A 15,934-nucleotide genomic window follows, 5' to 3' on the forward strand; every position below is an offset into this window, starting at 1 on the left:
AAAGTCAGAGACTCATTTCATTCTATTACTGCCTTTGTAAAATTCATTGGAAAGTTATGAAATTTATGTGGGGAAATATAAAATGGGTCAGTCAGTCCACATTTATTAAGTGTCTATTGTGAGCCAGGCTGATTGGCTGGTGGTTGGTTGGCTGGTGTCCTTCGTTCTTGAAGAAGACTAAAATGACATCACTGTTAGAGTCAAGTTACAGCATGTCCAACTGTGGCTAATTAGATCAATATAAGCTCAGAATGCTCTGCCATAGGTCAGATACAAATAGTCCCTACGAATATTTGGGGTGACTTCTCTAAGTCTGAGTTAGAGCCAGGTACTGTGATAAATACTAAGGACACAAAAAAGGGGGAAAAACAGACTTACCTCAAGAAGATTCCAGTACAATGGGGAGATAGCATGAACCAATAAAATATGTAAAGGATAAATTAGAGATGATCGCCAGAAATAAGCCACTAAGATAAAGCAAGCCTGTGAAAGGCTTTTAGTAGAAGTTAAAACTTTCAGTGAGACATGAAGGATCCCAGGAAAGCTTGGAGACAGACATTAAAAGTATAAAAACTCCAGGCAGAAGAGATAGTCAATTTTAAAACAACCTCAGATGTGAAAGAAGAGAGTGTCAGATGTGAGGAACAACAAGGAAGTCAATGTCATTGGATAATAGTTGGGAGTGATGAGCAAGTCTGGAAGCCTTCTACTTTTTTATAAGACTCAAAGTATGGGAAAGGAGAAGATTTATAAAGGATTTTAAAAGCCAAATAGATTCTATTTAATACTAAAGGCAGTGAGGAGCCATTAGAGTTAGCTGAACAGGGGGTTAACATGGTCAGAGATGACCTTTCACTTGACAGTTGAAGGAAAAGATGGACAGGAGTAGGGGAAAAACAAGAGCTGCTAGCAAGGTGAACCTATAATCAAACATTGAGTGAAAAGGGACTTTACCAGAGTGGTGGCAGTGTCAGAGCAAAAAAGGGGACATATGCAAGTAATGTTATACACATAAAAATAACAAGATTTGATAAAGGATTGCATATGGAAAAGCTAAGAGAAACCTAGGTTGTGAGCCTGGTGAATGGGAGGATGAAGAAAGAAGAAAAAAAAAAAGAGGAAAGCTTTCTATGTGTCCGACACTTTATAAATCATTTGATCATTGATTTAGAAGGTATAACCCTCCCTGTTAATAGGGAAGTTAGGAAGGGGAAAAACTTGAAGAGAAGAAGTGGGAGGTAATATAAGTAGTTCAGATTTTGGACATCTTAAGTTTGAAATGTCTATAAAACATCCCACTCAGGATGTTCAATAAACAGTTGGAAATGTGAGACTAGAGGTCAGGAGATGGGTTACACTTAAGATCTGAGAATCATCTGTATAAAGATGAAAACCCAATCCATGGGAACCAATGAGATTTCCAAAAGAAATATCATAGGGGAAGAAGAGAACTTAGGACAGTCTCAGAAAACATCCATGATTAATAGGAATGACCTGGATAAAGAGCCAGAAAATGACAGAGAAGGAGCATACAGGAAGAGAACTAGGAGAGAAAGCATCACAGAAGCCTAGAGAGAAGCGAGAACTGAGGCCATGAGCATGACTGATGCTGTTGAAGGCTATAGAGAGGTCAAGAAAGATGAAAATTGAGAAAAGATCACTAGAATTGTCAAATAAGCGATCACTGGTAACTATGAAAGGAGCAGTTTCAGCTGAATGATGGGGCTGAAAACCAGACTACAGGAAGTTAAGAACAGAATGAGAGGAAAGAAAGTGAAGGCATTAATTATAGATAGCCTTCTCAAGGAGTTTAGCCACAAACAGGAGAAGAAATATAGGATGATAGCTAGCAAGAATGGATGGCTTAAATGAAGGTTTTTTGGAGGTGTGGAGAAATGTGGATGTGCAGGCAATAGGGAATTGGTCAGTACACAGAGAGAAATTGAAGACAAATAAAAGAGTGGGAAAAACTGAGAGAAGATGTGATGGGACAGAATTACTTCTGCATTGAGAGGGATTTGCTTTGACAAGAAGGGCCACCTCATCATCAGAGACAGGGATAAAGAAGAGAAAGAGACAGAGAACACATCTTGATAATATAAAATGACGTGAAAATGGGAAGAAAGGGGAATTCTCAGAGAATGATAATTGTGGTGGGGGGGAAGACTATCCACTTGTTCTGAGAATGGCATTACATCAGCACAATTTCAGGGTGAAAGATTTTGGAAAGGTCAAGAAACTGTTCCCACAGCATTTTGAGTTTTCTATTCTCCATTCTATCCATTGCTGTATCTCCCTGAGGCTCTCCCAGAGAATAAGAATCAGTTTGTCTGTGAGAATTTCTAATATACTAGAACTATCTTAGGGTAGATGTCACTGGCCATTGGCCTATGGGCACTGATGGAGATAAGGCAGTGAGTTGTGAATCACATCACAATGCAAAGTCTTCAATGAGATCTAGCTCCAGATTCTGCAGTTTTGTTTGAGAGACCCTGAACCTTTCCATTTCTATTTTTAAAGGATCACATCTGGAGTAGTGTTTTTAGCGATAGAAATAACATTTTAGGAAGAACTCTGGCTAGTTAAAACACTTACTGAGGGCTAATAATGTCAGCTATAGATTTATACTCATAACAAAATGCTCTAAATCACTATTAATTAGAGAAATGAAAATTAAGACAACAATGAGGTACCACCTCACACCTATCACATCGGCTAATATGAAAGAAAAAGAAAGTAGCAAATGTTGGAGGGAAGGAAAAATCTGGACACTAATATACTGTTGGTATTGTTGTGAACCAATCCAACCATTCTGGGGAACAATTTGGAATTATTCCCAAGGGGCTATAAAACCCATGCATATCCTGTGACCCAGCAATTCCACTACTGGGTCTTAAACCAAGGAGATTTTTTTTAAAGAAAAATGACTAACAGGTACAAAAATATTTATAGTTGCACTTTTTGTGGTGACAAAGAATTGGAAATTAAGATGATGGCCTTCAATTGAGGAATGACTGAACACGCTGTGATATATGATTGTGATGAAATATTATTGTGCTATAAGAAATGATGAACAGGGAAAAACCTGGGATGATTTACATGAACCCATGCAAAGTAAAGTAATCCAAACCATAACATTGTGCATAGTAAAAGCAATATTGTACAATGATCAGTTGTGAATGACTTAGCTATTCTCAGCAATACAATGATCCCAGAAAATCCCCAAATATCACAAAGTTAGAACTGAAAAGGACATCATAGGTTTTCTAGACATTTCCAATTTAGTATTTTCAAAACCAGAATCATCATCTTATTCCTTTTTTTTATTATAGTAACTTTTTATTGACAGAATCCATGCCAGGGAAATTTTTTTACAACATTATTCCTTGCACTCACTTCTGTTCCAATTTTTCCCTCCCACCCTCCACCCCCTCTCCTAGATGGCAAGCAGTCCTATAGATGTTGAATCTGTCCTAGTATATCCTAGATACAATGTATGTGTGCAGATCCAAACAGTTTTCTTGTTGCACAGGGAGAATTGGATTCAGAAGGTAAAAATAACCCGAGAAGAAAAACAAAAATGCAAACAGTTTACATTCATTTCCCAGTGTTTTTTCTTTGGGTGTAGCTGCTTCTGTCCATCATTGATCAATTGAAACTGAATTAGGTCTCTTTGTCAAAGAAATCCACTTCCATCAGATTACATCTTCATACAGTATCGTTGTTGACGTATATAATGACCTCTTGGTTCTGCTCATTTCACTTAGCATCAGTTCATGTAATTCTCTCCAAGCCTCTCTGTATTCATCCTGCTGGTCATTTCTTACAGAACAATAGTATTCCATAACATTCATATACCACAATTTACCCAACCATTCTCCAATTGATGGGCCTCCACTCAGTTTCCACCTTCTAGCCACTACAAACAGGGCTGCCACAAACATTTTGGCACATACTGGTCCCTTTCCCTTCTTTAGTATCTCCTTGGGGTATAAGCCCAGTAGAAACACTGCTGGATCAAAGGGTACGCACAGTTTGATAACTTTTGGGGCATAATTCCAGATTGCTCTCCAGAATGGTTGGATTCGTTCACAGCTCCACCAACAATGTATCAGTGTCCCAGTTTTCCAGCATCCCCTCCAACAAGCATCATTATTTTTTCCTGTCATCTTAGCCAATCTGACAGGTGTGTAGTGGTATCTCAGAGTTGTCTTAATTTGCATTTCTCTGATTAATAATGATTTGGAACACTCTTTCATATGAGTGGTAATAGTTTCAATTTCATCATCTGAAAATTGTCTGTTCATATCCTTTGACCATTTATCAATTGGAGAATGGCTTGGTTTCTTATAAATTAGAGTCAGTTCTCTATATATTTTGGAGATGAGGCCTTTATCAGAACCTTTAACTGTGAAGATGTTTTCCCAGTTTGTCGCTTCCCTTCTAATCTTGTTTGCATTAGTTTTGTTTGTACAGAAGCTTTTTAATTTGATGTAATCAAAATTTTCTATTTTGTGATCAATAATGGTCACTAGTTCATCTTTAGTCACAAATTTCTTCCTCCTCCACAAGTCTGAGATAAACTATCCTATGTTCCTCCAATTTGTTTATAATCTCGTTCTTTATGTCTAAATCATGGACCCATTTTGATCTTATCTTGGTATACGGTGTTAAGTGTGGGTCCATGCCTAATTTCTGCCATACTAATTTCCAGTTTTCCCAGCAGTTTTTGTCAAATAATAAATTCTTATCCCAAAAGTTAGGATCTTTGGCTTTGTCAAACACTAAATTGCTATAGTTGACTATTCTGTCTTGTGAACCTAACCTGTTCCACTAATCAACTAATCTATTTCTTAGCCAATACCAAATGGTTTTGGTGACTGCTGCTTTATAATATAGTTTTAGATCAGGTACAGCTAGGCCACCTTCCTTTGATTTTTTTTCATTAATTCTTTTGAGATTCTTGACCTTTTATTATTCCATATGAATTTTGTTGTTATTTTTTCTAGATCATTAAAATATTTTCTTGGAAGTCTGATTGGTATAGCACTAAATAAATAGATTAGTTTAGGGAGTATTGTCATCTTTATTATATTCGCTCGACCTATCCAGGAGCACTTGATATTTTTCTAATTGTTTAAGTCTGACTTTATTTGTGTGGAAAGTTTTTTGTAATTTAGCTCATATAATTCCTGACTTTCCTTTGGTAGATAGATTCCCAAATATTTTACATCATCTTATTCCTAAACCAGTTCTATAATCTTTGGTATCTCCCTCTTTATTTACTATCATTCAATCAAAAATACAAAAAGGAGAAGAAAGAGAATAAGGAGAAGGAAGAGTAGAAAAAGGGGAAGAAGAAAATGAAAAAGAGAATTGCCCAGCATCATACAGCTAAGTGAGTATCTCAAGTGTGGTTTGAAATTTGTACTAATCTTTTTGATGCTGAAACCAACCTTCTATCCACTGCACTTCCAAGTTGCCTCAGTATATATATATATATATATATATATATATGTGTGTGTGTGTGTGTGTGTGTGTGTATAGAGAGAGAGAGACATATAGACATAGATATACACGCATATGTATATATGTGTAGGTGAATGCCTTGTACATTGTACATACAAGTATATATATGTATATATATATATATATATATATATATACATAGAAGTATATGCATTTGTATGTATATAACATAACATAGCCATAGCATTTGCATATGGTTTTAAGGTTTGCAAAGCACTAGATACATTATCACATTTGATCCAAGTCCCATCAATTCTACTTCCAAAATCTCTCTCCAGTTCTTCTTTCCTTTCCATTCTCACAGCTATCACTCAAGTTCAAATACTAAGTCCCCAGCTGACTTCAAAGCACAGACTTCACATTTTACATGAAACCTTTTCTAATTCTTCTTTTCCCCTCTAATTCTCCATTATCTGCTGAAAAAAAGTAAGTTTCTAACACTCAAGAATCTCTAGAAACCGGTTCCAGTAATGAGTAATGCTGAATGAAACACATAGATCCAAGAGAATACTTTGCAAAGTAACAACAAAATTGTGAAATGATCAATTATGATAGCCTTAGCCTTTCTCAACAATACATTGATCCAAAACAATTCCAATAGTCTTGGGATGGAAAATGCCATCTGCATCCAATTGAATACTGATGGACGATTACTATTTCCACCATGTTTTTTTTTTGCTTGCTCTTTCCTTCTCACAGTTTTCCCCTTTTGTTCTGATTTTTTTTTTCACAATATAACTAATTTGAAAGTATGTTTTAAATTATTGTACATGTATAACCTATATCAGATTGGTTGCTATCTTGGGGAAGGGGAGAAAAAAAATTGTAACTCAAGATCTTACATTTTTGTAATTTTGTAATTTCAACAAAGAAGGTTGAAAACTATCTTCATATGTAATTTGAAAAGTAAAATATTATGGAATGAAATTTTTTTCATGTATTTATTTTTTTAACTAACTAGTACAGAGATATTGATATTGGCAGAGAATGAAATAGAAAGGGAGTTTACAGAGAATGAAATGAGAGAAATAGTTAAAGATAAATAGAGAGATACTGATATAGAGACAAAATATGTCTCTATGGAATGGAATATAAGCTCCTTGAGAGCAGGGATTTGGCAATTTTGTCTTTGTATCCCTAACATCTTGCATAAGACCCTGCATATGATGGATATTTAATAAATGTTCATTAATTAATTGAACTTTGCCTATTGAAATTCTGCCTATGCTTGAAGTGCTGAGTGTCATCTTTCCTATAAAGTCCTCCCTAATTCCTAAGTCATATGTGATCTCCTCTTCCTCTGAATCCTCATTCTAGTCATTCAGGGGTGAGACAAAATACTCCCTGCCCTTGAGAAGCTTACATTTTAATGTCTATGTGCATATAAAACTTATATAGAGAAAGAGGAAAGAAAATCCACCATCAGCTGGAAAGCAGTAAGCTACTCTGAAGAAGATAGAGATTAAGGAAGTTTCAAGGAAGGAAGGTGGTAGTGAGATGCCAGGGAATACCAGGTTTGAGGAAGAACTAGTGTGAAGACATGGAGAAAAGAGATGAAGTGTGGTATTTGAGGAAGTATAGCTAGACAGAAGAGTATCTGGAGGGAAGTGGCATGTAAGAAGTCTGTAAGTTTTGCCCACTTATGTAAAATCTTAAATGTCAAATGTAAGAGTTTCCTATAAGGAACAACTAGAATTCTTTGACCCAAGGGTTGCTACCATGATCAGAACTACAGTTTAAAAAAAACTCACATTGGAAGTTGAGTACAGAATGGATTGAAGTGGAAGAGAACTGGAACAAGGTCTCAGCTAAAAGACTATTGCAAGAGTCCAAGTTAAAGGCAAAGAGGGCCTGAACCAGGGTTGTGACTATTGAAAGAAAGATGACATTTTTAGAGATAAGAAAGTACAAATGACAAGATCTGGTAATTGACTGGATGCCTGAAGAGAATGACTGAGGGGGCAAGGATGGCATTGAGGTTGTAAGCCTGGGTGACTGGGAGGATGAGGATACCTTCCACAGAAAGATGAAAGTTGGGGGTTCAGAGGGTTTAGAAGGAAATGAAGTTATGATTTGGACATATTGAATTTGAGATATCTACTCTTGTAGGTCAAGTTTGAGATAGTCTTCAGGAAAAGCCTCAAATCTGTTTGTAAATTCTAATCCACATCAGTCCTTTTCCTTCTTTTACTTCTCTGTTGGTCTTCATTTAAACCCTGATTGCCTAAGAAAAAAATATAAATTGCAATTATCGTTCTTTTAGCCAGAAACACTAAAGATCTTTCCCTCCCAAATTGATTCCTGTTTTGTTTTTTGTTTGTTTGTTTTACCTAGGTACAAAGACTATCCTTTGCCTCATTTCTTTCTTGCCTAGCCTTAATCAATTCATGGGCAGTTACCTCAGTCAAACTAAGACCTATTAAAGACCTTAGCTTAAAAAAGCCAAGGCCTCAGGCCATCTTCAGTTCCCCTGATCTTGCCACTGGACCCATATGGTTCTGGAAGAGAAAGTGAGGCAGTTGCCCAAATCACCAAAATACAACTCACTAATGAGTTATGGAATCACCTCTCTGAGATCATGGTAATCTTTCAAAACAATGAACAAATAACAACAATATTCTTCTACTCTCCGTCATCCTGACAACAGTCAGTTCTCCCCTTCCCTACTTTAGATTTCTCTTTTTCCATCATAACTTCAATTCATTTTCCCCAATAACCTGGAGTATTATGAGATGGTTTCTGATTCCTTTCCCCTTCTTCTCCAGGAGGGAGATTAGATTTCATTTTTAATACAAATAACACTCACTCAACTATGACAGAAATGCAAACATCACATTCTCTGTGCAAGTAACTGAATGATTTTTCCTATTCTTTGTAATTGCTGGGATTTTTAATCTTGTTTTTAAACTCCTTGTGGGTATCTGTCTTAATCCTAAGCATCTGATTAAAATGCATGTAGCCAATTATCACCTTTTTAATAACTTTACAAATCCACTCAACTTCCTTTCCTTAGTCTCAACATCAAGTCCATGACCTTACAATTATCCCCTTGTAGTTTTATACAAGCTTCCTGTAAGTTTCTCCTACTCACCAATCCAACTCTTGTCAATTTGTTTTCTCTTCTAATTGGTCAGCTAACCTTTGCTTATGTAACTGCCTTGTCTTACCAACTGCCTTTTTCCTTTTTCAGGTTTTACTTCCCTCTATAGGTTCTGCTCTCTGATCATCCTTCATCTTCCTTAATCATTTAATATCTTCCTAAGGTGTTTTTGATCCTACTCCTCTTTCAATCATGAAGTATCATCTAGACCAGTATTTGGGTCTAGAAATTTTTCGTCTTAAAAAATCTTCCCAATTTCTCCTAAATTTCCCCTAATTTTCTCTTCTTCAAATTCAAGTTCTGATCTACCTCACTAATCCAAAACCCTCTAAGTTACCTGTGTAATTTTCTTCTTGTTTCTATTCAGCACAAGTTCTTCTCCCAAAAAACCTTCTCTTACAGAAACTAGAAGTGGAATACAGCTCATCTTGTGCACTTTCTAAGCTGTGCCATAAGTTTTCCACAAAGCATACAACTCAACCTGTGAGGGCCTTCTCCTAATTTTGTGAATGTTAAACATTGAGTAAAGTCCTGCACTGTCCATTTATTATTCTTCATTCCTACTACATAACCGTAGCTTTTCTCTCTCATTCATTTTCTGTCTGCCATTCATTTGAACTCCAACATTCTAATTCCAGCTCATTATTCAACTGCAGTGTTTTCTAAGTCACATATTATAGAATACGCATTAGTCATTCTTCATCCATTCAGTTCTTCCTGTATGGATTGTCAGGCCAAATTCTCTTAAGCAATTGTATGAATCTCACTCAAAAATCTACATGGGGAAAAATTGGCAAAATAAAACACGTATAAAATACTTTACTATCTATGGGAAATTTTCCCATCATTTGAATATCACATTGAAAAAAATGTTTTTGATGAGTCTATGCTGCATTCTTGATACTTTGATATTTCAAATCAGTTAAATCAGCAAATTAGTAATTATGAAGTATCTACAATGTGTCAGAAGCTAGGCTGACAACAATTAGGGAGTCATCATCGAACAGTTATCCCTGATGCTACATCTATCAAGGAATGATACATCTATCATACACAATGTGTATGATCTTAACGTGGGCATGGAAGACATCCATTGGGAAGAGTTTTGTGATACATTTTGATCAACAATGTCAAAGGCATTTTTATAGCCAATAAACTAAGAACACAGCTAAATTTAATGTTTTCTGAACCTTTCGGTCAATTGGATGAATGGTCTGCTTGGGAGTATTTTTTGTGAAAGCCTGTTGGTTCTTTTCTAGATTTTCATCAGGGATTCCCTCAATATTAATTGGTTATTCTCATAAGAAAATGATAGCGGGAATGAAAAGAATAAGATTAATATTGAAAAAGTATCAATTTGTGAAAAGGAATAGGAAATAAATACAATAAACACTTAATAAGCACCAATGTGTAAGAGCAATTGTGTTAGGAACTGCAGGACATGAAATGTTTAGATACCACACAGTCCCTGCCTTAAAGAAATTTCAAGTTTGTTGTTCCTGCTGCTGCTGTTACTGCTGTTGTTCAATCATTTCAGTTGAGTCTGATTCTTCACCCATTTGGCATTTTCTTGGCAAAGATACTGGACTGGTTTGCCATTCCCTTCTATAGCTAATTATACAGAAGAGGAAATTCAGACAAAGAAGGTTTAATGATTTGCCTAGGGACATATATCTGATGTATGTGTATGAGTTCACATTTGAACTCAGATCTTCCTAACTACTGATACAGCATTCTATCTGCTGCCCAAATAAGTGTGAATTTTGGATAACTCCATGGATTTTTTTCTGAGGCAATTGAGGTTAAGTGACTTTCCCAGAAAGTCACACAGCCAGGAAGTGTAAAGTGTCTGAGGCCAGATTTGAACTCAGGTCCTCCTGGCTTCAGGACTGGTGCTCTATCCAGTATACCACTTATAGATGCCCCAGACTCCATGGATTTTGAGCCTAGATGACAGAAACAGTTGTGACATTACTAAAAGAGAAAAGAGAGACAGGAAGAAAAACATTTAACAGAAGATGTTGGAAAGTTTTATTTTGTTCTTGTTAATTATAATATTAGACCAATGTACTCCCAAGGTTTTCAGGACATGTTTTTAATGGTAATAACATAAAAATAATCTTTTAAAATATTTTCTACTTTTTATCCATCTCAAACTCCTTCATTCCTCCTCTCAGATTCTTCAAAGAATTGCTGATCAACAGAATGCCCATGTGCCTTGATTCAAAACCAACAAAATTACAATTTGATCTGTCTCTGCTTCTCTTTCTCTGTCTTTCTTTTTCTATTTATCTCTCTTTCTCTCTCTGTCTCTGTTTCTCTTTGTGTGTCTGTCTTTGTTTCTTGGTTTCTCTTTGTCTGTCTCTGTTTCTCTGTGTGAGTGTGTCTCTGTTTCTCTCATTCTGTTTCTCTCTGTGTCTCTGTGTCTCTGTCTCTCTGTGTGTATGTGTATGTGTGTGTATGTCTCTCTGTCTCTCTCTCTGTCTCTCTGTCTCTCTCTCTGTCTCTCTGTCTCTCTCACTCACTCTCTGCTCTATCTAGTTCATTTACAAGCTGTTTAATTCTGTTGAAAGATTATTAATAAAGATGTTAACTAAGAAAAAACCTAAAATTGTCCCCTGTGGCATGCCACTAGCCACTCTTCCCAAAGGGAGAAATACTGCCACTCATTCTCACACTTTTGTTTACCACCTCTGTTAGTTTCCAGGCCCCACAACTGCTGTTCTTAGCCAATCTCATCCGAATGAATTCATACCATAAATTACAAGCACATCTGCAACAACTTTAAATGCCAATTCATATACAGGGACTGTAAATCCCTGAATCTGAAATACCAGGGCAGAATGCTCAATAGCTTCACAGTTTTATGAGTGGAAGAAAGCATGGCTAGTCTGGGGCCTTCCAAGTAGTGGGTCTACCTGTAAATGATGCAGACATCCCCCAACTTTGGCCATTAAACATTTTTACCACCCTCCACCACAAGAGATTTTCTTTATGATGTGCTATATCAAGAAGTTATTGTAGGACTTTCCTGGAGAGTTTTTTGGGGAGATGTTATTTTTCATATTCTCCTGTGTATAAAAGCTTTTCACTTTCATTCCTCTAACCCTGACACTGGGGAGTAGAAGATGAAATGGAAGAGGAGTGATTAAACTCCTTCCATAAAATCACCAGATTATAGAATTATAACTAGAAGAAATCTGAGAAGCCAGCTGGTTTAAAACTCATATTTTACAGATGAGCAAACTGAGTCTCTGAGAAGTAAAATGACTTGCTCAACACCATACCCTTAAGTGGCAGAGGCAGGATTTCCATTTTAATTCAGTTCAAAAAAAATTTTTTTCAAACACTATCTTCAAGGCACTGAGTGGATACAAAACAGAATGATCCCTTTCTTCAAGGAGCTTATATTCAAATGGAAAGATGTTCTGTGTACACTGATAAGTAAACAGAAAATATTAAAAAGCATATTATCGCATATGTGTGTATACATACATATATGAATATTATAATTCTTCCCACACCTAGTAATGTAATGAGTAGGACCAACCCACCAGTGAGAAAAGAATCATGAAATGTCTCTAGTTCCTCAAGAGCTTTGGTAATGGGAATGCCATATTTAATGTTTTACATTTGAGAACTCAATAGAACATCCTACTAGAAGAGGGTTGAGTTCATTTTGTTTTTATGTTCCCAGCATCTAACTTAGTGCTTGGTCCACAATAGGAGCTTAAAATTCTTTTTTTTTTTTTTGATTGATTATACAGCTTTACCTTTATCTCCTGGATATTCTTGGTGATATCCTGAATGGCAGCAACTTTTAACTGTTTGAAAGGGAAGTAGAGTAACTTGCTTCCACCCCTACTGGGTTTCTACCAGTGATTATCTTTGGGAAAGATGTAGCTGGGAAAAGCACTTCCTATATCTTGACCTCTTAATGACTCCAGACCTCTTGAATTTATAAGGTAGCTTTCAAGATTAGGAACAGCAATCTCAGGATTGCTCATTAGTTGTCTGTGCTTAGAAAAAGAAACAAAAAGCAGAAATAACAAACCTAGGTCATCACAGAATTGAGAAGGTGGATTTTCATTACCAGATGAATCTATGGATCGGGGTGAACATGCGCCCTGCATGTTGCTAAAGGGCATACCTGATCAAAGATTTTTGGTCAATCCCTTGGGCTTCCTGATGGTGTGCAGGACAAAGAGAATTGGAATCTGAGATAGGAAAAGTCATCAATTCAGTGTCTGAAAAGAATAAACAACTTCCACTTTCATAAACTCTTCCACTCTTTTTAGCATGAGACTTGGGTTTCTGGCAATTCTCCCTTTGATCTCTAATAAGAAGGAAATCTTCCTTTTCATTCATCTGTAGCAGTGCCAGTAGTAGCTCCAATCATGTGTAAGAGCCTTTTATAGGTGAGTCTGAGACTGGATCTCAAAGTGTCTAGCTGATTTTGTATTTCTTTCCCTAAGAATAGGTAACTGAACAGTGTCCAAAAGATGAATGTTTCTAGCTTTGAAGATGACCATGTGAATTCAAGAGGTCCATAGTCATTGAGAGGTCTGGATGTGGAAGCATTTGCTACTACTACATACTACTCCAATGACCCATGTACACTTAACTCACCAGAAATTCTGAACTTTGAGTGAGTTGAGTGAAGTGAATAAACTCAGGTGAAAATGTAATCTATCCATCCAGCAATATCACAAATGTCCATAGTTCTTGAATTGGGGGATATCATAGGAGCTATGAATAGTAACTTTGTGATTTATGTTCTGGTCAGAATAACTTTTCTTGAGTCTGGTATTTTAAGTATTTTTGGTGATATAAAAAAACCCAATGATTATCTTATAGTTGATGCTTATTTTGAAACCATCATACCTTTCTAGAATCTGACTTTTTTAAGGGAGACACTCAAAGTAAGCCAAATCTAAAATTTTTAAGGTTATTTTCCTGGAATAATGCCATGTTGGAGTAAAATTTGGCTGAGAGTATCTGGAAAACCCATTCCCCTTCCCCTTTAGAGGTCAGCTATCTCAAAACAGAATCCAAACCATTTGATCCAGGGCCCAGGTCCCATGTGAAAGGGGGTACATTTCATGGTCCTTATGTCTTGCATAGAAATAACTATATAATTTATAAGCTTCAGATTATTGCTAAGGCCTCTGTTTTATTGTTTTGGCATCATTATTCATAGATTAGTATGTTGTCAGACTAATGTTTCCCCTGGTGGGGAATGGGCATGGTAGTTTAACTTACACTGAATTAATACATTCATTATTGAGCTCAGAATTCCCTGATCAATTGTGTTTGGATGATCCCTATTAAATACTTCTTTCTCTAGAGAAAAACAATGAAATTATTTTGGAAGGTTCCACTAGGCAAAACATTAAGACCAAAGCCAAAGGATGCTACATCCCTGGCACCCCAGATTTGAGTGGTTCATCAAGTTAACAGCTAATAAAAAGTTGGAATTGGATAGATAGGGGCAAGAGGAGAATCCCTTTCTTCCCATAATCTTACTAGGCAATACAAAAATATTTCAAGAGGGATAAGAAATAGGGGAAGAATCAAGACAGGACTAGTTTAGAAATAAATATTGCTTGACCTGTGCTTTGATGTCTATTAGAGATTCCACCAGATACAAGAGAGCAGGAAATCAATTCCAGGCATGAAGGTTACATATGCAAAGGTACAAAAACAGAAAAATGTAGGCCTATGATCAAGGAATAGTTAGTAGACCAGCAGGAAGAGAACTGCCTTAGTAACATAAGGAGGAAATCTGATGACATTCTATGAGGAATGGAATTACTGAATGTAAAACATTTCAAGTTATATCTGGGAATCAAGTCTTTCTTGGACCCAAGTGCACAATATTTAGACCATCATCCACCAGTGAAAGGAAATCAGCTGGGGGAAAAGTTAAATGATTTGTCCAAAGTTATACACCCATTATATGGCAGAGGACTTTCAACCAGATCTCTCTGAATCTGTCTCTCAAACTACTATATAACATGCCTCTTCAATAAGAATGTATTTAGCACCTACTGTATGCCCAACATTGTGGTAGGGACTGGAGATAAAAAGATAAAAATAAAGCAATCATTACCTTCAAGGAACTTATATTTTAATGAAGGAGAAAAGATGTCCATATAGAGATAGATGTGTGAAATACACACAAAGTATGTATTGGGAAGAAGGTTACCCTGAGAACTGGGAGGGCCACCAGAGTAGACTTGATAGGTAAAATCTGAACATAGGTTTTCCTGTGAACAGAACTCTTTCTACTGTGTAAGACTGTCTCTAACTCCTCGCTTCTCCACTTTAGGGGAAATTACCGAACTACAAATGCCAACTCTGGATTTTCTCGAATGCCTGGTATATTCCAAAGGAAGATGGTATATTTTCACAGAATCTCAGCATTAGACAAGACCTCTTCATCTAGCTAGCCTAAATGAAAACTAAAAGAGATTCCCAATTATAACAAGTGTTCAGACAGTCTCTTCCCAAAGAGAGGAAGTATTCAGACTCCAAAAGAAGACTAATCTTTCCCAATAATTCTAATTCCTGGGAAATTTGATTTGTCAGTTTCCTTCTCCACTCCCAATAGCATCAAGCTTCAATTTGTCTCTTCCAATTTCAATTCTAGTTTCACACTCTGTGGCCACTAAGATAAAGCTCATCCTTTCTCTTGACAGCCTTTCAAATATCTAAAGCAGTTCTCACATCCCCACCCACCCAGAGTTTACAATCAACCATTCCAGTTTTTTCACCATGCCAAGGTCTCCTGTCTTCTCTCCATGGTACTTTCCTTTGTATTCCCTCTACCTTACTTTCCTCTGTGTGCTCTCTATCTTCTCAGCAGCTTTCCTCAGCTGTGCCAGAAAGCATACGACATAGTAGTCCAGCAATGATATAAGTTCCCATTCCACTCTTGGTTGCAAAAGTATAGAAAAGCATCTGGAGAGGTAAAGGAAGTAGACACTGCATGCTCCAAAATTCTTTTCCTCTCCTTTGCATGGAAAAAACAGCCAGGCAAAAGCAAACATGGACAAGGCACATTTTGCTGTCAGCAAAGTTTCCAGCTATTTAGGGGGAAGAATTCTCTTCATAGGGCAAGCAACACAGTAGATCAAAACTATGTGTTCAATTTTAGCTCTAACAACCTAGAAACCATTATAATAAATCATTTCTTCATGGAAGAATCTCTGTATAGATGAAGCTGTCAAGAAAAAGCTCCATTATACATATAAAGAGTGTTCTATTCTATACCAAGAAAGAGTAATAGAAAACCAACAGAAA

Source organism: Sarcophilus harrisii, chromosome 2 (assembly GCF_902635505.1).
Source record: "Sarcophilus harrisii chromosome 2, mSarHar1.11, whole genome shotgun sequence".
NCBI classification, from domain to species: Eukaryota; Metazoa; Chordata; class Mammalia; order Dasyuromorphia; family Dasyuridae; genus Sarcophilus; species Sarcophilus harrisii.